The sequence below is a fragment of the Lepidochelys kempii genome, chromosome 8 (genome assembly GCF_965140285.1).
Source record: "Lepidochelys kempii isolate rLepKem1 chromosome 8, rLepKem1.hap1, whole genome shotgun sequence".
In the NCBI taxonomy this organism is placed as follows: domain Eukaryota; kingdom Metazoa; phylum Chordata; order Testudines; family Cheloniidae; genus Lepidochelys; species Lepidochelys kempii.
The window spans coordinates 13,763,821-13,791,295 of record NC_136387.1 but is presented as its reverse complement, the minus strand read 5'-3'; the positions used below and the strand labels follow the sequence as shown (position 1 = coordinate 13,791,295).

General features: G+C 38.5%; 1 protein-coding gene across 4 annotated transcripts in view; it reads right to left on the bottom strand.

The window, feature by feature from the left end:
- The window catches only part of FSTL4 (follistatin like 4), a 775,101-nt gene that overhangs the window by 337,278 nt on the left and 410,348 nt on the right, over positions 1 to 27,475 (bottom strand). The window lies entirely within an intron of this gene.

Here is a 27,475-nt window from a genome sequence, read left to right as displayed (position 1 = left end):
TAGATGTGGATCTTTTTTTCTGGTAAAACTAAAGGTTCTTGAATTCAAAGAAGTCTACTCAGGTATCACTCACTTGGGCCCTCTCATCTGACACTGGCAGAACCCACAGTGGCTATCAGTGACGCAATTAAGACTCTGAGAGCTGGTGAAAATTAAAAAAAATAAAGAAAAAATGTGTAGGACCGATCCATAGCAGGGGTCAAAGATTAATCATTTTTGTGTAGGGTGGAATTAATCATATTAATGTGCTAGCTTAACTTTGGACAGATACTTTGGTTCACATTGGCTGTACCGTATATTAGGGGCGGTTAGTTCTTTAACTTCATTCTAGTATTTTGCATTACTTAGTTATATGCAGGATAGATACCTATTGGCAGATCTCTTATAAATGTATTAAATAGATATCAGTAAAGAACTCACTCTACAAAAGCAAAACAGATATTTATTAACTATTAGTTAATCCATTGCTTTTATTTCACTTTTATATCATAATAAACAAATCACTCAGATACTCTAACCATGCAAACCTCCATTTAGCACTGCATGTACTATGTGCCAGACACACTGGTATCCTCACCTATGCTGGCTATCAGCTTCCTACATGGGTGACATTTTCAAAAGTGCTCAATGTTGACCTAACTCTGCTTCCAGTGAAGTCAATGATAAAATTCCCATTGACTTCAATGGAAGCAAAGTCAGGCCAATACTGAGAGCTTCTGAAATCTCTCTCCTGCAAGGAGTCTCATCAGAGTCAATGGAATTACTAATGGAGTTAATTGCTTCCCAATATGAGTGAGGCCATCAGCACCGGGCCCTATGTAAATATAACAATAAATAATGTCTAGTTTCTTTTAGGTATTAGCACAATATGATGAAATGAACATTACTTGTATTTTCTATTGTTTTATGTTATTATAAGCCTAGGAAATTTAATTCTAGGCTGTAATAGCACAGCACCTAAAATTTCTGCACTGAAGGGCTTACAACAGACCTATTATTACTATAATTTATAGAGGACAGGATATTTTGAAATAAGCCACTGTACAAAGAGTAATAACTAGCATTATACTCAATTATGAGTTTTGGAAAATTAGAAGATTACTGTGCTGCATTAATTGCAATAAGCATAACATTGAGAATTACAAAGGGATGTTGCAGAATGAATAATTAAAAAATGAAGGTAGTTTGGTAACCAATGTTTCACTGCAAGCTTTAATTAATCTCCCTTGTTGCCCATTTATGATTTCCCAATACTACATGCTGATAGAAAATGCAACAGTGTTAAAAAGCAAGACCTCTGAATCCATTGCAAACACCAAGGGGTTAAAAATAGTTGTACAAAATGCAAGTCAAAGTTTCCACATGTAACAAAACCCATTTTTGCTTGCTCCTTGTTAAGTTTTTGTTTTCATCACTGAAAACTCGAAAGGAAAATAATCTGTTATTGGAGGATTAACTATTTGACTCAATAACTCATTAAAATTCCTACACCTTGGCAGGCTAAGAAATATTGACTTTTTCCTGACCCATAATAAACTAGAAGGCCAAAAAGTGTCTCTGGGCAGTTTAAAAAGTACAGTCCCTCAGAGGGAGATCAGAATATCCTTTATTCACTTCACTAATTGTTCAGCATGTCTCTTCAAACTATTCACAGCAATACACATATTGTGACCTCTACATGACCTACTGTCAAGGTCATCTGTCATTACAGTATCTATTGTTCATTTGTCAGAACAAAGGTTGCGTGAGTGAAGAAACCCTCTTAAACTTTCATTATTATAGTTGCTTGGCTTGTTCAAAAGAATGTGGCACACTAGGAAATGCATATCAGCATTTGCTGGTGCAGTTTAAGGTAAAATATTTATTTTAGATTACATTTTTTGTGTTTTGTTTGTTTGTTGATTCAGGTAAGATCATTGATCTCCCACCCCTTCTACAAAAATCGGAACTAAATTAGATCTGTTTCTATGCTTTCTTCTTCGATCCCAGATATCCTACAGAGTGATCACCCACACGGAGTCCACAGGCATTCTTTTGCAGGATGGAAAAGGTTGCGTTCCTGCAAATCCTGGTTGCTCGCTTAACACGGTAACCTGTCCTGGATTGTGTGGATGTGCTGGGTTGTGGAGGGGATTTTAGTAATGTTAAACGATCCACCCCTACACACACACACACCCATCCTTCAGCGAGGCTAGATTTCTAACTAGTACACAAAGCAGAGCTAGTTACTTTGCTCTCTGGTATATATTCTGCAGTGTGTTGCTAACACTAGCTGGGAGCTGCATGCTGCCCTTTTTGAAGAAAAAGCACACACTGCCCCCATTGCATATTTATTCCCCCCCCCACTCCCTGCCCCAATCCATCCTGAGCCATCCTTCACTACTATAGCCACTCTTAAAACATAGTAGCTGTGTGCCCCGCCCACCTCATCATTATGGCTGGATAGGCAAGGACAAGATTTCTACCTTAGCATCAGCTTGATCTTTTTTGTCTTTTGTTGGTTTCTCTCATAATATCTGCGTTCTTGAAAAACAAACATTTGTGTTCCCATTGTAATGCAAATATTACTGACCTTTAATGCTGTGATCAAGTTTGGGTAAGTAATGATATATATAAGACCTCTAGGTACCTCAAGTCTTGCCTATTCTACATACAACGAAATGATCATTTAAAACATTTCTGGCTTTTGTTCATGGATAGATTTATGCCATTCTACTGGCCATGGAATTCCTGATGGTAACTTTTGTGCAGGCTAGATTCCAGTAACTGCTTGAACCCCCCTGTGGTCGATTTAGTGAGTCTTCACTAGACCCACTAAATCGACTCCCCAGTGGATCCATCACCTCAGTGGCGATCCCCGGTAAGTGTAGACATACCCTAAGTTAACTTAGACAGCACTACTAATAAAGAATAGTTATGACCAAGATTTAGGTCCATCAAACATGAGTAAGTAAACATTAAGCAGTCATGAGATAAGAGGGAAGGTCCTCTTATGGCTTAGTAACTGGTTAAAAGACAGGAAAAAAAGGGTAGGTATAAATGGTCATTTTTCAGAATGGGGAGAGGTAAATTGTCATGTCCCCAGAGATCTGTATTGGTACAGTGCAGTTTAACATATTCATAAATGATCTGGGAAAAGGGGTAAACTGTGAGGTGGTAAAAACTGCAGATGATACAAAATTACTCAAGATAATTAAGTCCAAATCAGATTGCAAAGAATTACAAAGGGGTCTCACAAAACTGGGCAACTGGGCTAGAAAATGGCATATGAAATTCAATGTTAGTAAGCGCAAAGTAATGCACATTGGAAAAAGTTTCAGAGTAACAGCCGTGTTAGTCTGTATTCGCTAAAAGAAAAGGAGTACTTGTGGCACCTTAGAGACTAACCAATTTATTTGAGCATGAGCTTTCGTGAGCTACAGTAGCTCACGAAAGCTCATGCTCAAATAAATTGGTTAGTCTCTAAGGTGCCACAAGTACTCCTTCACATTGGAAAAAGAATTCCAACTATACATGCAAAATGATGGGATCTAAATTAACAGTTAACACTCAAGAAAGAGATCCTGGAGCCATTGTGCATGGTTCTCTGAAAACATCCACTCAATGTGCAGCAACGGAATGGAATGTGAGGAATAATTAGGAAAGGGACAGATAAGACAGAAAATCATAATGCCACTATATAAACCCACATCCTGAATACCGCATGCAGATCTAGTCACCCCATCTCAAAAAAGATATATTAGAACTGGATAAGATACAGAGAGGGCAACAAAAATGATTAAGGTTATGGAATAGTTTCCATTTGAAAAGAGATTAAAAAGACTTTTCAGCTTGGAAAAGAGATGACTAAGAAGGGATATGATAGAGATCTATAAAATCATGAATGGAGAAAGCGAAAGTGTTATCTACTCCTTCACATAACACAAGAAACAGGGATCACCCAATGAAATTAATAGTCAGCAGATTTAAAACAAACAAAAAGAAGTACTTCTTCACACAACACACAGTCAACCTTTGGAACTCGTTGATGGGGACGTTGTGAAGGCCAAAACTATAATGGGGTTCAAACAACAATTAGATTATTTCATGGAGGATAGGTCCATCAATGGCTATTAGCCAAGATGGTCAGGGATGCAACCCCATGCTCTGTGTGTCCCTAGCCTCTGATTGCCAGAAGCTGGGTTTGGACAATGTGGGATGGATCACTTGATGATTGCCTGTTTTGTTCATTTCCTCTGAAGCACCTGACATTGGCCACTGTCAGAAGATAGGATATTGGATCATTGGTCTGACCCAGTATGGTCATTCTTATGTTTTTATGAGTAGGAGGATCTCAGTCATACAAGAGGAATCCTCACAGAAGTCACCAATTGAGGCGCTGGAGCAATGGTCCCGGTGGCACAAAACTTTTGCTTGTTTCAGCTGTGATATTCTCTTCCCCTTATTTATAATTGGAAAATGAATATTTATTTGCATTATAGTAGCACACAGAGACTCCAATCAGGAGCAGGGAATGACTATGGTAGGCAATGTAGAAACATAAGGGAAGACAAGATCCCTGCCCTAAAGACCATACAACTGAGTGCCATAGTTTGGTCACAGGGAAAAACTTTTACATACAATTTAGTTAAATCCTTGCAAACAGTGCTGCAAAATGGAAATCCTGAAACAACCTTCAGTGTAGCAGCGCTTGATACTTTGGTTACCTTTGCAAATGGCTGCAAATTAAGTATTTGGTTAATGATAATGATGCCACTGGGACATTTCCCTACTTAGGAAATAATGCACCAGAACTTCAACTGTATAAGTCGGCACAATGCTATTGAAGTCAATGATTTGCATTGATTTATACCAGCTAAAGACTAAAACAAATTTAATGTCATGCTAATATTTGTAGGTTTGCCATTCTCAGCAATTAACTTAATTGAAGGATTATCTAACTGAAGGGTCCACATGGGGAAGCTACTGTGGTGCCCCAGACTGTGTGGTGCATCCCATTACATATTCTTTAGCAGACAGACTTTAAAGATAAAGGCTTAAGATACACTGAGCAGTCCAGAAGCCACATGGAGGATTTTAAAAGACATTCTTAATTAATTAGCAGCTAAGGTAAGTAAAAGTCCCCCATTAAACTTTTGACCTTGGTCATCCAGTGTAAAATCTTTCTGAAGTCTCAGAATCACAGGACTGGAAGGGACCTCAAGAGGTCATCTAGTCCAGTCACCTGCACTCTTGGCAGGACTAAGTGTTATCTAGACCAGTAGTTCCGAAACTAGGGGTGCCGCTTGTTCAGGGAAAGCCCCTGGTGGGTCGGGCTGGTTTGTTTACTACCACGTCCGCAGGTTCAGCCAATTCCAGCTCCAACTGGCAGCGGTTCACCACTTCAGGCCAATGGGGGCTGTGGGATGCGGCGGCCAGCACGTCCCCCGGCCTGCACTGCTTCCTGCACTTCCCATTGGCCGAGAATGGCAAACCGCAGGCAGTGGGAGCCACGATTGGCCAAACCTGCAGAGGCGGCAGGTAAACAAACCAGCCCAGCTGGCCAGGGACTTTCCCTGAACAAGCGCACCCCTAGTTTGGGAACCACTGATCTAAACCATTCCTGACAGATGTTTTTCTACCTCTTCTCTTGCTACCTCTTGTGATGGTAATTTAGAACACACTTCATAACAACCCAAAGAGCATTCAACTGTAAGTAAACATTGAATTTCCATGGCTCGTCAGCTAAGAACTGTGCTGTAGTAGGGCCAGATAATGCTGGAATGGCATACTGGCACTTTTGCCACCTGGAAGACACCATTTTGTTCTCAAGCATGCAAGGTCACACCACATGTAGAATGTCATTTGGTAGAGCAAAATGGTGTCCTCTGCACAGCATGATGCGTGCAAGGTCATGCTGGCGGAGTTATTCCAGTTGTTGCCCGTTCAGGACTACACCATTGCTTAAAACACTGAACTTCTCTGCTTTTGAGACAAGAATGAAAACTGGGATGTAGTTCACTAATTAAACAAGAACCCCCTCAATATTTTTCTTTCACATTATGAAAACTGAATGAATTTCCCACTCCTACAAGGATTATAAAAAACAATAATGGAAAAGGTAATCAAGTGAAACTACCAGCTAACTGCTTGCAGTATTTATGAGCCCCACAGCACTGCATGAAAAAGATATAATTCGTTTAATTTATTAGTCATAAAGAAAGTAATTTACCTAGGTTAAAAAATGATCATCTTGTAAAACAAGCCACTTTTCAACACTAATTAAATTTACCAAACATGGCCAGAGACTAAGGAGTTATATTATATTAAAGTTAGTCCGATGAGAAGTGGAACTTCATTTGTCTCCATCAATGACAAGATTCTGTTCCTCAAATGGGGTTTTGGCTGGAAACGTGAGAAGTTTGGGATTCTGACTGAAAAACAAAGGCCAGATGTGGTTGGTAATACAGCTGCAGTTCAGGAACTGTGTCAAGTCCTTTAACAGGGTTTTGTTTATTTCAAAATAAAAAGTTAAAGGCAAAATGAAGATGTAATTCCTATCCTCGGACTTATGAGGCTATGCATTCTCTAACTACTGATTAATTCATGAAGACCGAGGCCCTTTCTGCCTTTTATACATTGTTGAAGATATTACAAAGTACAGTCAACTTTTCATAATTTTCCCATCCCTAAACCCTATTCCTTACTTTGGCAAAACTCCCAAGGAGTTCAATTCAAAGTTAGTTTGAATGAGGAGCAATATAATAAACTGGGCATCATCATCACACCCTACATTAAAGTCACAGCAAAAAATAGATACATTATATCAGGCTTTGGACCAATTGTAATTATGTAATTCTGCACCTGTAAATCACAAAAATGTAAATTATAATGTTTGCATAAATAAAAAGATTGCAAATTATTTGAGATGAAAACTGGACTTATTAATATCCATAGACACACTTTTGGAAGTTGTTAACTATTCCTGATTTACAATGTGGGAAACAATGCCACAAATCGCACAGCAAGTCGCTGTCAGAATAAAGATTATTTACTTGGTCTTCCTGGTCCTCAGTTTTCCCTTATTTAAAAGGGGAACTATCGTATGTTCCTGCTTCAGAGGTAGCGATAGGAACTCAGTGATGTTTGCAAAATATTATGTGATTTAAATGTATTTTTATTGTACCTGCATGAAAATCAAATCCTCAGAAGTGCAGGAACTACTACAGTAATTTCTTACGAACCAACCTGGTTTGTCCTTTAGATCTCATGGGAATCTAAAAAAACTAACAAAATTCATTCAGCCAGTGCTGAATTATGTGTCTGCATCATTTCTGTTTGGAATATATAGAAGAGGTGAATTATTTTTTTCTTTTTTAAGAAAACACACAGAAGCCCAACACAGCAGAAATTATCTGATAACAATTTAGATGAGGAAGATCCAACACACATATACTGAGCTGTGTCTAACCATGGAAAATTTACACCCAGAAAAAATTCATTTGAGAAAACATAAGCAACCTTAATTGCAGTGGTTTTCTACTACTAGAATATACTGGATAGAGGATGTAAAGGAAAAAAAATATATAACCTCTACTAAATAAAAAACCTGCAGTAAATCAACAGTTCATGTATTACTTCACTGCAGTTTCAAGTTCAGATTTTTTTGTACATCTTGATTGCTACCTGTAATAATCACGTACTATCTAGTCCTGCAAAAATATGATCCCATCTCTATTAGATATTAATGTTTTGGGAAGAATACAGATTGTAGATACATTTGTTGCTTGGAACTTCCCATACACTTGGCTTAACATAATTTATTTTACTTGTGCTGATAATAAAACTGCAAATACCACAGCATGGGACCTTCCACCTTCTCTGACTAGCGCATATATATCGTATGTTCATAGGATAATTCACGCATTGAAGTAATATCAGTTCAGACATATGCAAATAACACTGCCTCCTGTTCAGCTAACAAATATGCGTATCCAGTGTCATCGCTGCAGTAAAATGAGTGTAAAGCAATGGGCAAAAATTCATTAACAATTTGCATAACTCTTTAAGCAAATCTCTTTTTTTGCATTGCATGCCTATTATGAAAACGGAGCAGCAGCAAAAGGAAATTCACCTCAGAAAAACTACTTGGTGTTGACTGAATCATTAACAACACAACCATTATCTCTGTTGCTAGTCTTTCCTGTTCTTTCTTTCTTTCTCTTTCTTTCTTAACAAGATGGTGACTCATCCTGGAAGAAAAATATAGAAAATGGGACATATGCTTCAAGCTGTTTTGCTGATGATGCAACCTGCTAAAGTTTAAGTTTGCTCATGACATTTGGCACTGCCGTACTATTGAAAAGATGAACAGGTTTTATAACTACAAGGACTGCCCACTCTTTCAGGTAATAAGAAGGTTTGGAGGTCATGTGCATTATTCACAAGCACTATCTAGGGAGAGAAATACACACTTCTCACTCACTTTTCCAAAGGAAAGAAATACAGTATCCTTGGAGGAGAAGAAGAGAAAATTATCATCTACTACATTAATCTAGAGGCCCTATCAGAAAGGGAAGATACTGCATCTAAATGAGGACATGGAAATATTGTTCAAAAAGCCATAAAAGATAAAGCTATAATTGTTTCAGTTATAGTACACATTCAGATACATATAAACAAACAGACACACACACTCTCTTTCTATATCTTTATACATTGGCACCTCTCTAGATAGCTACATTACTTACGAGTGCCAAAGCCATGGATGGGTAATGCAAGTCATTGCAAAAGAGTGCCAACAGAATTTTATACCAGGCTGCACTATTTTATTTTCTGAGGATGTCACATATTAAATTAAAAAACAAAAACAAACACCTCCAAAATTACCTCACAATTTTAGAGATTTTTTTTAAAATTGATGCTCGTTACTATATCACTGCATATCATACAAGGTAAATTAGTGAGAATGATTCCAGCTGAAAAAGACTCTGATGGAGATGAAAATGATTAGGCACAACTAAGAAGTTTCTAAAACTGACCAAAAATAGCTCTTCTATATGTAAGAATGTTGGGGTTTTCAGATCCAATCTTTCAGACTTTCCAGGCCTACAAGCAAATACTGTCTCCCCAATGGAAAAGTAGGAATCTCTCCATTCCGGTGGTATAAAGCTTATACTTCTAGGTCCTGACTTTGGACATTAAACCTGCCACAGTGCAGAAAGAAGCAGTGTCTCTTCTGCGCCTCAATATCTTGTTTTGCAGAAATGCCAGATTGGAGTGGAAGGAGGAAACATTTCTCTTGCAGATTTTTTACTTAACAGCAGCTGTTTGAAATTGATCAGTTGTTAATAATGTTTGAATAAGTCCTGGCAGAGATGGAGTGGACTATGACCAGACCCTACACTAGTGAAGCTGATAGGAATTTTGCTATTGATTTTTATGGTGCAGAATCAAGCCTCTCGTGGGCAAAATTCAGGGGAGCCAGTCCAAGGTGTCTGCTAAATCTAACTTATCAACTCAAGATACAAGTTCTACATGGCATATATAAATTTTAAACAGCGAATATGCCAAAAATCAAGAATAGCAAATAAAGCTGGCAGCCATGAAAGCAATATTTAGCTACACTGTCATAAAGGGGATGCACCAATATGAATCAGTGAAGGAAACAGCTGCTGATACAAGAAGAGATGAAACAAGCTTTGGATTGACACAGTTGAAACCTATAAAATAAGGACAAATCAGTAACAGAGAAAAAGTCCCCATAATCAGTATGCTTCTATGAAAAAAAGAAAATTTTGCATTTGTAACCAAAGGGCAGGATACAATCTGTTCCTATAAAGTGTCCAATTTGAACCTGATCAATCCTTTAAGAGGATTCCCAGAGTATAGCTTTGAAGGTACTGAACCATGAATTCACTGAATCAAGTGCAATTCTCCTTCCCACTCTCCACACATATCACTGGATTCCAGTTATGGACAACCAGAATAACTGTTAGAGGATGAACTCTCTCCTAATAATGTATAATCCTCAGAATCATATATCAAAGAGACTGGTAGTAGCAGGGGAAAATATAAAATTGTTACAAGAAAAGGAAAACCTATCCTGAAAAGACTTTTCATTATACGTTTTCTGTGACTGAACTGCAAAAGCCTGAAATCCCAATAATGTGCACCGAGGGAACTGCTTAATTTGTGTCAGTATTGTAATTATTTATCCACATAAAATCCATATTTATCCATATATGTGGGATCAAAAGTTTGGTGTTAACACACATTATTGGCATGGTGTTATGTTTATGAGTATGAAACAAGAAACAGAGGGCATGGATACCAACAAATCAAAAGAGCAAATAATGTAAATTACACCTGGAGATAATTGCAGAAGAAAAATGTAAACCCGTGTTTGAAAAACTGGCCAAAACATCCATGCTATTAATGTGTGACAGCCAAGCTTTTGGGGCCATTCTCTTCTCTTTAGTGAGAAAAAACCTGAAGCAGATCAGTCATCAAGTCTTATTGGCTTATTTAGAGGATTATATATCATAGGTATTTAATAGTGAATGTAATTTTATGATATTATTACAATGTACCAAATACAGTTTAAAAGCTAAATTATGTTTGGCTGCTGTGTCATTAGGATTCATATTGATCCAAGGACAAAATTTGGCCCTGGGTTTCGTGACTGGAAATGTCATGAAAGAGATGACAAAATCCCTTTGAAAAAAAACACAGAAGTAGTGAGAAACATTACTGGACTCTACAGTTACATCCCCCCCATCCATCAGAAGGCCTTTCTTTTTAAAACTTAATTTATTCCAAGGTACCCAAATTTAAAGCTTAGTGAACAACTCAGTACAGGAGTTAATGTTCATATCTTTCTGTTATGTTTATGTTATGTCTATCACAGTGCTTCAAAATAGTGTGAAGCACACAGGAATGCATCCGATGAAGTAAGCTGTAGCTCACGAAAGCTTATGCTCAAATAAATTGGTTAGTCTCTAAGGTGCCACAAGTACTCCTTTTCTTTTTGCGAATACAGACTAACACGGCTGCTACTCTGAAACAGAAATAAACAAACACTCCAGTATCTGATTGGTAGGTTCTGGATCACAGTAACTGTGGGAAACAGAACCATTAAAGTTCAATACCCTACACACTTCTGAAAGAAAGATATGAAATCCTCATAGGACTTTGCTCAAGGTTGGTCCTGTTGCATTTAATTTCTTCCATTAGCCCTTCTCACTGCCCCAATCTTCAATCTTACTTTCAGGACCATCCTTCCTTTCCTCTTGTTTTCAGTTGTCTTTTACCCTTTGACCACTGCAATGAGTGCTTGCACTCTACGGGCTATTGTAAAAGATGTGAGCGATCAATAGTTCACGGTCATGTATCCACCTGCTATTCCTTAAGTGAAATTCCTGTGACAGAGTATATGAAAAGCTTAGAAAGTGATAAAGTAATAATTAGAGAGGACCTGTCTGTTTTCTTCAACTATATTCCCAGTGCAAAGAGCAGAAGCGAGTTGGAAAGATTAATTCTGGCTGATTATTTAGCTTTATTTGTTGATGCTTTTCTATTAAACTTTCATTTTGATGCCAACATTGGTGGGTTTGGTGTAAATTATCCACATAAACGTTTCCCTTCCCTTCTTCTGCTATTTTCCAGAACCCTATTTGAAGACTTTTTTCAAGTCTTGGATTGATCATTGCATTGGTCACACTTTTCACTTCCTCCTATACGTATTTATTTCTCTAAGGAAGCTAACTTTCTTTCTCAAAAAATTGCCTTCTTTCTTTATAAATTGCTGTGATTCTGAATACCTCCACATATAACTTTTCTCCCCTTCCCTGGAATAAGACAGAGTTCTCGCTTCACACTGTTTCAATAACTGGCTCAATAATATTTTTTTGCAGTGGTAGAAATAGATCTGGTGTTCTTGGTCAGATGTAAGCCTCCATAGCTTTTGAAGAAGTTCAGATCCAGATCATTTCCCTCTTTCTATTGGGTCCCATTAGAACAGCAAAGCCAAATACTCCTGAACTTTGGAAGAGTTTGGATTGAGAGATGAGTCTGTGTTTGAAATCCACAGCTTAGGCCCATCTCTTCTTGGAGGAGGATCAAAGCAATATCCATCAGTATGTTGCACCACACTGCAGCAAAAGGTGAACCTACCAACAGCCATCACTGTATGATTCCTATGCGTAAACAACTCATTTACTGTGAAAATTATTTTTTCTATTGTATTATTAGGCATGGTTCAGAAACAACAGAAGCTAAACTCTGATATGAGGAAGGACCTCACAGTCTTGAAATCTCATGGTCTCTGATTTTGGTCATCCACTGCCCCACTTTGTAGTCAACTCATTTACAAGAGAAAAATTACTTTTCTCATTTATTTTATACATATTTCACCCTGACACATGCATAAACCAGATGGCACTGCATAATGGATAGATTGATTTTTCAGTTTCCTGATTATTCATTTTCTCACTCAGTATATCAATTTATAAGACTCCACATCGAACCAAAATAGCTCATCAGCATATTTGTCCCAGAAATGGAAACATATCTGAATTGAATTTATTTTATTATTTTTTGGTTGCAGGATGAGCAGGTGACGAGATAGATATATTTAATGAATACCCATTTGGCCTCTTATTACATTATTCTCAAATGCTGCTCTTGGGGAAAAAAGATAGCATAGCTCGGGATGAGGGAGGATCTATTGCTCTGTGAGGTCTAAATGATGTGATTAATTATAGAGAGCTATAGACTTCACGATAGTGAAGCCTGTGTCAGCAAGTCCTTATTTTAGGTTTTGTGGTATGCAATGGTGTCTTGGCATCAGAAGTCTCATTCTTGGAACAATATTTTAAGTGCTCTCGGGGCAGGCCATATAGGTACAAAATGAGTGGCATTAAATTATCCCAAAATTCATTAAGCTTCCACAAAATGCTCTCACTGGTGGAGAATGAAAGAGACTGGCATCGTGACCTGGGCATCTCCTTACGAACAAATAAAATAAAAGCTATAGCTTTCTTCATTAAATTATCCCGCAAAATTCATTAAATTATCCTCTATTCAGTGGGAATAGAGCATACACAGTAATTTTCGGGAATGAAGAACTTAACTGCGCAAGCAAGAAAGGTTTAAAACCTGAACATTCACATGAACCTCACAAATATGTACACACATCCCTGCTCCTATAGTTTAGGTGGTCTCAAGAGAGAACAAGGATGGCCTCTTTTACAAGAGTCACTTTATAGTTTATTTTATTTTTTCCAAATTAGATTAAATTTCAGGTCATGTATCTAGAGAGACTAAACCAATAGTTTTAAATCCCAACAAATAATTAACAAAACCCATTAAGGAAATGTTCCACTCCATTTAGCTCACGAAAGCTTATGCTCAAATAAATTTGTTAGTCTCTAAGGTGCCACAAGTCCTCCTTTTCTTTTTGTGGATATAGACTAACACTGCTGCTACTCTGAAACCTTAGTTTCCTATGCGTCCTATGAATAACTAAAGATAGATAATGGTGCTAAAAAGATAGATTGGGCATATACAAAGTTTTATTAAGAGTCTATTTGTGGGCTTGAATATGTTTGGATGTAAAAGTTGCCAGTTTCAGAAAACAAATGGGAAGAAAAAAATAAATAAAGCCATTTAGCTATAATGGGTTTGTATTAGTGCAGGTATTTTGGGGTGGAGGGGGAGCTTACTGCTCAAAGCATACTGCATGTTTGACTCACTATTGCATTACTTGATTGAAGAGGCTCGTTCAGAAATGGGATTAGGATCATTCTGACATCACATCCCAATCAGCACAAACTTCTTGCTGAAAACTGTTGAGGTTGCACAGTCTTTTCAGATTTTTTCCCTCCAAAGAAATTTCATTTATGTTTTCTTGCCTCGATGCTGTACAGCCTCAGACATTATAAGCAAAAGAGTCTTACCGTATAATAGAAGTGTGAGGCAGGAGCCAAACAGTTCCATTACAGGGAGAATTACAGTCATGTAACAACTGAATGAGGATGTATTACATCTGTGTGGGACACAGAAGGAAGGACATTTTTACAAATCAATCTTGAGCTGTTACTCAAGAAGGAAACTAACTAGTGGCAGTACCTACTCACCAGCTCAGTGTAAATAAGTCATTTGCCTGCCAGTGTACATTCCCTAACTTCACCCTTAATTAATCATTTTATTTCAGTCAATAAGATTGCAGAATGCAAATGAATTGAGGGGGAAAAGTAGACAGATGACAGAAGGGTGGTGGTCCATATCTACTACTTGACCATCATTTGTGATGTTGAGGGGGCTGTAAGGGGGGGGATAAAAGTGGAGGAAGAGAGAAACAGAAAGAGAGAGTTTCTTAGCCACCATGGTAGTATGCATGGTACAAATAGACAGACAGACCACTAGCTCTTTCATTACAATTGTGGGCCTATGACAGTAGAAATCTATCCCTCCTCTACTTCCTTTTCCCTCCAATTATTTGATCTTGTCAACCTTCAAAATGCAGCAGTTAAGAGTCTAATGTAGTTAAATGTTCAACTCTCTCTCTAAAAGGAATCACTGGGCCAAATTAATCACTCATGTAAAGAGGCGCTTCAAAAAGGAGCTCCAATAACTTACACAAAGCGGAAGCATGGACCTGCCACTTGAAAGGGTCCATCAGGGGGCAGGAAAACTGTCTCAGCAGAGGCAGCCTACCAAGGGACTGTAACATTCTCAACCTGAGGGGTGAGCCTAAGTGCAAAAATATCGTGCTGGGCCACCAGAGAAATTCATAGATTCATAGATATTTAGGTCAGAAGGGACCATTATGATCTTCTAATCTGACCTCCTACACAACGCAGGCCACAGAATTTCACCCACCACTCCTGCAAAAACCCTCAAACCTATATCTGTGCTATTGAAGTCCTCAAATCGTAGTTTAAAGACTTCAAGGAGCAGCAATTCAAATTGCTGTAAGCATGGGAGTCCAGGGGGTTCTCACAGCACTGTCTGAGACATAAAATAACAATCCAAATGAGATTGCTGCATCATGACCTCATTGTATACATTATTGTTTGTGTGTGATTGCGATTTGAACCTCTGAGGGAGAAGATCTTTCCCATTTTCTAAGCCCAAAAGGAACCCTTCATAGATCTCTTCTTTTGGGATTAGGGAATTTCAAAAATGAGGAGGCACGAGAGAAACCAGGAATTCCTTTAAAACCAATAGGGACAAGAGATTTCTTTAAAGTTTTATTGCTTTTGATACATATTTTAGAGCTCTTCTGAAACTAGGGAAGTAAAGGAAACCCTGTGAGCCCAGTCAGCACACGAAGAGCTCTATAAAGTGAAGAAAATTGAAAACCAATTTCATTTAAAAAAACAATAAAAGAGAAACTGGCTGAATTAGAAGAAAACATTTGCAAAGAGAAGGAAAGTCACATAAGTATGTATGTGCACATATTTATAACAGTGGATGGTGTCCTAAGCAATGATTGTCTGCTTAGTCGAGGTGGCTTTTAACTAAAAGGTTGAACAAAATGGTATTGGAAACTGCATAGGAATCTTTTTAAGTCATTGCCAACCAGATGTACAATGGTGCACCCAAGTTAGATGCACTCCTTTTAAAATAGAACTACCTGATTTTATGGAGACCACTGAAACACCTACTAAATACATGACACGCTGTTAAAAAGTTCATAGAATGGATGTTGTTTTGGACACTCCTAATGTTCTTAAAGGTATGAGACTGGAGCGGCCATAAGGCCAATGGCATTTTGGGATGTATAAGTAGGGGCATAGCGAGCAGATCGAGGGAGGTGATCGTCCCCCTCTATTCGACATTGGTGAGGCCTCATCTGGAGTACTGTGTCCAGTTTTGGGCCCCACACTACAAGAAGGATGTGGATAAATTGGAAAGAGTCCAGCGAAGGGCAACAAAAATGATTAGGGGTCTGGAACACATGACTTAGGAGGAGAAGCTGAGGGAACTGGGATTGTTTAGTCTGCGGAAGAGAAGAATGAGGGGGGATTTGATAGCTGCTTTCAACTACCTGAGAGGTGGTTCCAGAGAGGAAGGTTCTAGACTATTCTCAGTGGTGGAAGAGGACAGGACAAGGAGTAATGGTCTCAAGTTGCAGTGGGGGAGGTTTAGGTTGGATATTAGGAAAAACTTTTTCACTAGGAGGGTGGTGAAACACTGGAATGCGTTGCCTAGGGAGGTGGTGGAATCTCCTTCCTTATAAGTTTTTAAGGTCAGGCTTGACAAAGCCCTGGCTGGGATGATTTAATTGGGGATGGGTCCTGCTTTTGAGCAAGGGGTTGGACTAGATGACCTCCTGAGGTCCCTTCCAACCCTGATATTCTATGATTCTATGATAAGCTTTTATTTCAGTTTTGACCAATATGAGTGAGCCCTAAATATACCCTGATTTGAGACCAAAGCGAAACGCTGTCAAGCTGCAATACAATCAACAAGAGCATTTATACTCCTCCCTTTGACTCCTCTTATATCTTTATTGAAGCTCTTTCCAGGGCGAGTGAACATATAGAGAAACTTTATTTTCAAAATAAAAGCATCTAGCTCTGTTGCTCATCACGCTGATTTTGCAAACTCCTAGAGCTGCATTTTGTATGATTACCTAACTACAATAGAAAATGTTACTCCAGCACTATTATATGCCTTATGCATTTCAATTTGGTCCTCTTTGTCACTGTCTGACACATTTTGGGGCTTTTGTTATTTCACAGGGTCCTTTAGCTATGTTTAGACAAACCGTTGACATTTTGACCTTTCTACTGGCTATGTCTCAAAGCTAACAGCCTCTAAGCTAATAGTTGCCTTTTATAGCTTCTTCCCTGGGGCATTACAGCTAATCAGCTCCTCTTCCTAAAGTATTGCACTCTCTCCTCATGAGAGGAAATTATTCTGATTCTCTCGTGGACGATTTTTTTCTTTTTTTAAGATACTGTTTAGTGGTCCCTAGAGATCTAATAGTTAAGTACAGGACTCCTGCTTCTGAATATCAACTGTTGAGCTCTTTTGATTGCTCTTGTGGATGTGTAGGGACAAAGTTCAATGCTGGTAGAGAGGCTGAGAACATAGCCATCCTAGTAAAAGAACATCTGGTTGATAATACTGAGATTTCTCTGTCAACTTGAGCTGTCTAGTACCACTCTGAAACCTGAAAAATTCTGATAACTTCTCCCTACCTTCCACCATGCATCGGCTCACATTTTATCATGCCTCTGAACTTTCTGGATTTGGCCAGAACCAGAGGTGGAAACGTGGGGATATTAAGAAGCCTTTAAAATATACTACGCAGGCAAAAACAGAATATGTAACACCATCCTTAAGCACTTAAACAAGCAAAACAGCAGCAATAACTTTCCACCCATGTTCCTCCTCTCCAGTCCTCACGTTTACGTACTTCTAGGTACACAGGGAAATGGAGAGAATTAAAACTACTGCTCTTAGATTACAAGACTTTTTCTGTATTTTGTTCATAGCAAATACGTATTTGCCTGATGGAACAGTTCCAATTTGTTAAAAGATAAATGCATTTTTTTCAAAACCTTCTGAAAAGTAATTTTTAAAAATGGTGGTGGTAAAAGAACCCTTAAGTTTTAAAAAACATTCATGTTGCTACATAAAGTGACAAAATGCTGAACCTGAAAGTTAACACTGACACACCATCCTTAGCTCCTGCTGCTTTTCTTTTGTTCCAGTTTTATCCACAGTCGTAGGAGCTGGGGATAAAATGACAGCCTAAATTCTGAATGTCACGGCTTTGTCAAGTTTTGTTACACTCTTAATGCTCTTTTAAACATAGTCTTTGGGGGTTATAATCCTCTTCACAACGTAGAAAATTGAGGGGAGGTTGAGATGGACAGAACTTGCCTACCGTAATAATTTAGCGTGTATTTTATAAAAAGCAAGCATAAGTAGACTTCAGTGGTGCTACCCCAACTTACATCAGCTTAGGGTATGGTCCAATTTATATGAAAATAACAGTAAGGCTGGCAAGAAAACTCTAAGCTAAGGTTACCTCATGACCGTTCCTCTGTCTAGTCCTGCATCACTAAGACTACCTTTATGTCACAGAAGTCATGGAATCCGTGACTTCCAGAGACCTCCTTGACATTTTCTGCTTCAGCCCTGGGGGCTGTGGGACTGGAGCTAGCAGCTAGTGGGGCCCTATAGGTTTCCAGCGACAGGCGATGGCCTCCTCAGGGGGGCCTCCTCAGGGTTCCAGCGACTGGGGACAGCTTTGCAGGGAGGTGTGGGAGAGAACCTTGCTACTCCCAGCCACCATGGTGGCAGGAGAAACCATGGAGCCACAGAAGGAAAAGTCACAGACAGGTCACGACTTCCATGAATTTTTGTTTATTGTCAGCGACTTACTAAAAATAACCGTGACAAAATCTTAGTCTTATACATCACTTATCTATTAGTGAACTGTAATACTGTAGTGCAAATGATGGAAAATGAAAGTTCATCCACACACTTATTCTGTGATGATTAAATACCCTAGTCATATGTGTTGTTGGAGTGGATAGATGTAGGACCCCCCTTTTCTGCATAGCCACTCCTCCACACTGCCACAAAAGTGACAGCTAGAATAAAGAGGGAATATGGTCTAGGGGTTAAAGCACCACACTGGGAGTTATGAGGTGTGGGTTCTTCTCCGGTTCTGCCATTGACTTCCTATGTGATTGTGAGCAAACCAGAACGTCTCTGTGCTTTAGCTTCTTACTGTAAAATGAAGATATTAATACATGTTTATGTCATAGGGGATATTGGGAGACTAAATGCATTAATGTTAGTAAAGCACAGAGATCCTAACTTGAAAGGTAATACAGATAGAGCAATTATATATGTATACAGCACTCTCCCTTTCAAAATGCTGTATACAACAGAGTAAAAACCCAAATGCTAAAAACTATAAGGTGGCACCATGTCACTTACAATATAAAGACATTAAAACAAATGGGGGGATCCAATTTAAAAAGGGGGCAAAAGGGACTGGGATAAAAGATTAGGAATAAACAGACATCATCAATCATCCTAAACATATTTCTGAGGCAGAAAAAGCTTTATGGTGATTTTTAAGAGAAGGGACAAATGAAATAAAATGAATTTCAGGACAGGACATGTTTCACACAAACTGAATGAGAGCAACTTTGTACTCACCAGATGAATTGAGACAAAAAAGGAGAAAAACCTAAAGAGCACATCATGCATACATAGATACCCATGAGTACAAGGCTCAAAGAGTAACTCTCAAATGTAGCCAGGGCCAACACCATTACGGGCTTTAAAAAACAAAAAACAAAACAAGAGTCCCAAATTCTAGTCAACCCCAACATAAAGAATGCTGTGTGAGGATAACATGACCACAAAAATGTAAACACCTATGCTTCTGCATTCTGAACAAGCACCAAGCAACTGAGCAGTCCAACCAAGAGAGTGAGTTACAACAACTTAGCTTCGTGCTGCTATTGCAAGATCGTGATGGTGCAGCCAATGCACATTGCAGAATTGAAATAACACTATTCTACTATGTCCAACCAATGGCATTCCAAGCAAATGGCAGGGTCAAAACAGCAGTAAAGATTCTTAGAATGCTTCCCTCCCTTTCTCCCCTTCATAAGGTATAAACAAGGAAGAATGAGACATCTAAATGACTTTTACATCCCAACAGTGACAAAAATTGTTAAGCATTGCTATTATTGTGGGTGCTTTCCCAAGTATTAACACTATTCCTCTTTCCTTTAAGCAGATGATCAGAACTGCTAGTTTGTGTGAAGATCAATGAGGACAGCTTTTAAGATTACAGCTGTTGCTGGGCTGTCAATTTATGCATTTTTCTTACTCTGTCTCTCACATGGCAACTGTATTTATTGTGACAGAAAAACATCAAAAAGGAACTATGTAGCAACCATCAAATTTTCTGTTAATATGCAAACCATAAAGTTGAACAAAAATTAGCAACAAATGAGCAAAGTGTGGACAGGGTTTTATATTTAAGATTTAAAGCTGGAACTCATCAGATTTCTTATTAACTTGCAGTTGAAACTAATTCCTTGGTGGCTCACAAAAATTGAACAAATCTATTTATTTTAAAATTACGGGACAATGCAAGTATCTACTCAATTTGTCTTTTCCTGCCAATGCCAGTTCACCACATTGGGTCAGAGCATTCAATTTCCAGGGAACATGAGGGGAAACAAGTGATGATGACTCAGATAGCGGCAAATGTAAGTGGGACGAGTGCCCAAGGCTGTGTCTGTACAGATGCCTGAAGCACGAAGTGTGTGTTAGTATCTGTGGTAAACTTCTTTGACCTGCAATATTTGCCAGTCTTTTGTGGTGGTTGTTGTTTAAGCCATGGTTTCCCCATGATCAGGATCAAAGACATAATATGGGAGGACAGATACCAGAACACGCTGCAAAATTATAAATGATAAATGTGGTGTTCAGCCTCGCTAAAATGAAATGACAGCAGTTGCTCCATAGTTAAGGTACAAATTGAGTTTCCGTTTTCAGCCTAGTTTTGCTGTCTCCATATCTCTCCTGCCCATCTCCCATCCTCCCAGAATAACTGGTCTTAAAACAGATAGGTTACATCTAGGGATGTGGTAGAATGTTTGCTGCAAAACTTGAGTGAATGAAAGAAGGAGTTCCTGAACGACAACAACCTAACAACAGAGTTGTTAAACAAAGTTCCCAAATTCTACAGAACTCACTGACGGGTGGAGATCAGAAAGTAGAAGAGAGATTTATCCAGTTTACTCTACTAGCTGAGATCTAGTTGACAGGACCAAAAGTTCTTATTGATTAACATGAAATTACAAAAATCATTAACATTTTCCTCAGCTACATCACCAGAGAACATAGCTCAGGCAATCTTAATACAGGAGTCAAAGAATTTCTATAAAGCTAAGATTTTATTTATAAAGAATAAACAACGGGTAGAATTTTCAAAAATTCTAAAACTCCTGTTGACTTCAATGGGATCAGAGTTATGCCACTTCTTCGTTTAATGTGAAAATTAGGCCCAAAGTATCAGTGAAACCAGAAATTTCCTCCTTTTCTAAGTAGAAGATCAATTTTTAGTTTTCTTTGAATACCAGCGATATTGAGTACATTGTAGAGTTGTTTCTCTTAATCTTTGGGACGGAGTTTAGTACAGGTTCACTGCTGCTAGAATATTCCTTCATCAAACAATGAGGCTAACTGTAGAACAAGCCACTGATCCATGAGCTGACACAGTAGAATTGTGCTGGGAAGCTGTTTAAAACCTTCTTCTGATGGATTTACATGGGCACCTCTGTGCTGATGATTTAAATTGATTATGTTACATTAAAATATTACACAAGTATGATCGATACAACCATGCTGGTATAGGTGCTGCTGTCTCTGATGCACTTGGTAACAGAGAAGCAGTTTTGAAGCATGAGGAGTAAAACAGAATAAAATTATGACAGTTAAATATTCCGATCTAAAACAAATACATATTTTTGAAAGAAACACAAACTTCCAGTCTGCTTTCCTCAGCACAATTCTACTTCATGGGTGTAAGTCACACGACAAGTGCCTAAATGTCTTTGAAGACAGAAAATGAGATATGGCAAAGAAAGTTGCCGATGCTAAACTCGTACTGCGTCGTCCAAAGGGAGCACACAGAAAAGTTCATGCAAGGGACAGACTAGAATGCATTAATTCTCAATTAGATCATAGCATACAACAAAGTACAAGGCATTAGCGTCAGATTTGTTCACCCAAGGAGTAAGTGGTTCATTTCACTTCAGAGAAGTCTAAACTAATGAAATGTCATGGGGACTAAAAGACTTGATTTTCCTGCCTGCATTGATTTGGAGCTGCATGCTCTGCTACTTGTTCTGACCTGCTCATGCTGTTATTTTCTGAACAGCCAGATGTACTGTAGTGGACATTGCTTCACTTGTATTTTCTGCTAAATAACTTTCTAGGGACAACACACAGTATACAAACGTTTAGAACCAGAGATGCACTGTAGGAGATATAATCCGTTGGATCACTCTCACTATTTGCCTCCTAATGTTAATTTGTCTCTATCCAGTAGCAGAAGATTCATACTGTTACAACTTACTTCTTGCAGGAGTTCACCAGAGCCTAAGTTTGGTTTCCGTAAGGGCCATGCTGCAAGGTTTGTAAATTCAAGCTTTTGAAAGATTCTTTCCTTGGTTCACATTGGGGATTGATGTGAGGAGCATGCATGTGTACAGGACAGGGATTGCCCCTTGCTAGACTGTAAAATGAAAGATTACACTTTTTAATGGTGTGTTATTGAGGGGTAGAATTTTCAAAAGTGCCTGAATGACTTAGGATCGCCAGTTGCAGTGAAAAATCAATAGACCCGTACGCATAAGTGACTTTGGCACTTTTCAAAATTCCACCTGGGGTCAAATATCTGTTTTTAGATACATAAAATTAATCCTCATATTTCCTATGTAGACCCTGAAATACAGCAAAGACTCCACCTACACAACTTATGGCCTTTGCTAATTAAAACTTCATAGACATATTGATGGAGAATATATCGAACAAAATCCAGAAGGAGGATTTTTGTATGATACATTTTAAACAGTCTACTGTAAACTAAAAGAGCAGCAAGGATGCAAAGGGAGCTTTCTCTGCACCCCCTACTTAGTAATAGTAGTGGAGAATATAAACATTGCCGGATAACTGCTCCACTAGAGCTAGTTGAATTATTTACTGTGAATAATATACATTGTGAATTCTGCTCTTTATTCTGTTCATGAATGATTTATGAACCAATCCAGATTTCTACAGCTGTATCAGTTATTCATAAAGTTTCATCTAATAGTATAGTAGACAAATTTTAGCCTGTGAGCTGTTCATAAACTGTTCACTTTGACTATTTGTGAAGTGCGAATTTTCACCTCAGTCACATGATATTGCATCTGTTCTTTGATGGCATGACTGAAGCCTTTTAAAAACGTGAGAACACTGAATGATGACTAACTCACATTTGATACAATTTTTAGATGAATAATCATTTGTGCTAATCTTTGTGCAAATATCAGGCTTCATAAAATTTTTCACAATTACCTATTGACCTTGACAAACTGGAGAATTGGTCTGAAATCAACAGGATGGAAGTCAATAAAGACAAGTGCAAAGTACTACACTTCTTTTACTACTACCTTTAGTCTTGGCCATATGAGGTCAGCTCTTTGAGACCTGCTCCATTCACTCTGTCTTGAAGCAGTTCCTCAGAAACTCCCCCGGTAATCAAATCTTTTAGTATAACATCTATCCATCTAGTTTTGGTCTTCCAAACCTTCTTTTACCCTTCACTTCTAAGTTTAACTCCCTTTCCTATGGATTCCCTCAGCTTTTCTATGTTTGATGTGTTCACACTTCCCCTAATTCATTTGTTCTGAACATGATCCATCCTTGTAACTCCAAGCATCCATCTTAACATTTTCTTCATTTCCACCATATTCAAGATCTGCTCCTGTCTCTTCCTCGGTGCCTGCCTTTGGGAATGATACAAAAGTGCAGGCCAAATTACAGTCTTGTAGACCTTCAATTTGATAGGTATTCCATTGCAGTTCATTCCACTCACTTTTCACCATTCAGTCCATGCTTTTCTTGTTCTGATGAAAGTTCGTCATTAAGTTCACCATTACGCTGTACTACTGAATCCAGGTACTTGACCTTGTGTACCTCTTGTGGTGGCTGGCCCCCCCAGTCTCATTGTCATCCTGCAAGATATCATGAAATCTGCAAACCATGTACTCTGTTTTATCTCTGCTGATTTTCACGCCATTACTTTTAAGTATGCACCTCCATCTTTCTAACTTGTCTTCCACTTCCTCGTTGATCTTCCCCACAAGCAGTACATCATCTTCAAAAAGCATGTACCAGGGTGCCACGCTCTGGATGTTCTCTGTAAGTGCATTGAGCAACAATATGAATTAAAAGGGGACTTAGTTCTGAGCTATAATGTACTCCAGCTCATACTAAAAATTTTTTAGTTTCTCCACCTGACCTTCTAGCTGTGGTTACAGCACCGTCATACATTTCCTGGAGGAGTCCAATACAGTCTGCAGGTGTCTGTTTCATTCATTCTCATACACGACCAAACGACTTTTCTCAGAACATGGTCATAAACCTTCTCAAGATCAATGAATACTATGTGCAGGGTTTTCCTCTTCTATCTAGATTGTTCCACCAGCAATCTCAATGCAAAGATAAAAAGAAAAAGAGTACTTGTGGCACCTTAGAGACTAACAAATTTATTAGAGCATAAGCTTTCGTGAGTGAGCTGTAGCTCATGAAAGCTTATGCTCTAATAAATTTGTTAGTCTCTAAGGTGCCACAAGTACTCCTTTTCTTTTTATGAATACAGACGAACACGGCTGCTACTCTGAAATGCAAAGATAGCATCCATTGTTGAATTGTCTGGCATGAATCCACACTGATCCTCACCGATCTTTACTTGTCTTTGTAGTCTTCTATCAATAACTTCCTCTCAGATCTTCATCATGTGGCTATGACTTTAATGCCACAGCAGTTATCTTGTATAGTTCCTTTTCTTTTAAATATTAGTACTAGCGTGCTTTCTCCAGGTATCAAGCATGTTTTCAGTCCTAATGATTAAATGAAGAAGTTGTGCCAAAATGTTCACGCCTATTTGCCCCAGGCACTTCCATTCTTATGCTGGTATGACAGTCGGAAAAACTTCCAAACTGTAAGGGATATAAGGATATTTAAGCACTGGAATAGTCTTCCAAGGAAGGTACTGGATACTCCTTTACAGGAGATCTTTAAGAACAGGTTAGACAAACACCTGTCAGGAATAGTCTAGGTATACCTGGTCCTGCCTCAGTGCAGGGGCTTGATTACATGACCTCTTAAGATCCCTTCCTGACCTACATTTCTATGGTTCTATTCTAGTATTCATGGCTCCAAAAACAGTAGTCAGTTGAACTCACTGCTTTCATATGTGCAAAATATCCAAGAATCATTTAACTTCCTTGCATTTTATTTTATGATTTTATGAGAAAACTTTCAAATGAGTACCTCTCTCTCAAGTTACAAGGTCCACAGCAGGTCTGCAATAGATGACATTTTGGAAGCAGAGATCAGCTCAAAGAATATTGTTGCAGATTAACACCATCCAAGTATAAAACTCGGGTAAAAAAATCTGATCCTTTAATTATCCATTTTTTTAAAAATTACATGCTCCATTTCCTAATTAAGAAATTCCATTTTCTTCTATGCACAGAGACCAGGAAACAATGGGTGTTACCATACAGACTGTAACAAGAGTGATCAGCAAAGGTTCTATTACCTGCAGGAGAGCGGTGTGGCGGGCGCGGGGGCAGGGGGGATCTTTTGTAGTGATAATCAAGGTGGGCCATTTCCAGCAGTTTACAAGAACAGTAGGAGGGGAAATAGTTTTACTTTGTGTAATGACCCATCCACTCCCAGTCTTTATTCAAGCCTAAATTAATTGTATCCAGTGTGCAAATTAATTCCAATTCAGCAGTCTCTCCTTGGAGTCTGTTTTTGAAGTTTTCTTGCCAAAGAACTGCCACTCCCAGGTCTGCAATCGAGTGACCCAAGAGACCGAAGCGTTCTCCGACCGGTCCTTGAATGTTATAATTCTTGACGTCTGATTTGTGTCCATTTATTCTTTTACGTACAGACTGTCCAGTTTGGCCACGTGTTACAGTCTGTATGGTAACACCCATTGTTTCATGTTCTCTGTGTATAGAAAATCTCCCCACTATATTTTCCACTGTATGCATCCGATGAAGTTAGCTGTAGCTCACGAAAGCTTATGCTCTAATAAATTTGCTAGTCTCTAAGGTGCCACAAGTACTCCTTTTCTTTTTATGGATACAGACTAACATGGCTGCTACTCTGAAACCTGTCATTTTCTTCTAAAGGCTTGTCTACATGGGAAGTTAAGCCGAATTAACTAAAGGTGTTAATTTAAAGTGCATTAAATCTCTGTGTGGACATTCTCATTCAGAAGCAAAAGTGGCCTTAGTTCACTTTAGCTTAAATTAATGTGCTTTAACTAAAGCACTCCTAAAACTCATACCTGCAGTTAATTCAGCTTAATTTTCCTGAAGGTCCCCATGTAGGCATGCCCTAAAAGTCTAATTTCTGTAGTAGCTCATGAATGAAGCTTTGTCTCTTCCTTTGCAATTATTCTTCCTTGCCAGTCATCTGGAGTTACATCTAAAACAGAAAAAGTACTGTGTTTGTCCCAGAGACTTCAATGTGTCTTCAATATAGGGATCAAGGGAGTGCAATATACCCAAAGTGTGTGCAGTATCACCAGCCCCTAGCGCTGAAAAATCATGAGCTAGACCATGACATTATGAGATTAAAAAATCCTGATTTTTTGGCCTAAAGTAATAAATATGAGGTTCTTTATTTACCTTATGGCTTTTGAGCCTGTAGGGTGCACCGCGGTTACATTTTTAAGGTTTTCTCCACAACCATGAGGGATAGAAACTCTCTTTTACGAAAGCTGAGATCCTCACATATTTAGAGCACCCCTTAAAAATATCTACTATCCCAAGACTCATGATAAAATATCAAGTGTGTGTGCATGCATGTACACACACATGGTTACATACCACAGATGGAACCATCAAGAGATGCTGTTGGGATCAATGATTCTTACTTGAGCCCTGGAGCAAAAAAATCTTGAGTAGTGGATGGAGGGGAGCAGCAGCCATTGCTCCAGAGCATCCTTTTGAACAAAAGTTACAGAGACAAGTAACTTACAGTTTGGTTATGAATTCTATCAGAAGATTACACAGCTTATTGATATGGACAACATGAGGAAGAGGTAAATTTCAGCTGTTTGTTGAATCTCGTCAAGATGGTTTCTTAAAAGAGCAACTGCAGTCAGAACAGTGACTATATATAACTAATACCATGCAGGTCCACATTGTCTCACTCTTTTCCTTTAGCAAATGCATCCAGCTGGCAAATCAAATGAAGATTTTTCTAACAGGCTGCTTTTCAAACTCAACATGAGATCTGCAAATGAAGCTGGGTTCTTTCTTCCTTGTGCTCATTACCAGTAATAAACATGTTGTAATTTGGTATTAGATAATAATTTTGTTAATACGTACTAAGTAGAATGGAATCCGGATATTTCTCCACATCTACTTTGGTTCCAAAAGGAACTTGATTTGTCAACAAAGAAAAGAAGATATGTGTAGAATACTCACATAAATCAAGGCATTGTGGAAGAACTTTTCATTTTTACATAGTCACTTTTATGGCTTTAACTACACTTTAACCTCAGCAACACTTCATAATGATTATCTCCCAGTTAACATAGCATGTAGAAGACTGCCAACAGAATTATGTACAGCATCACTCTAGTTTTGCCTTGGATGCTTAGGTTAGATGGAATTATTCTGAGGCAACTCCTGCAGTGGTGATAATT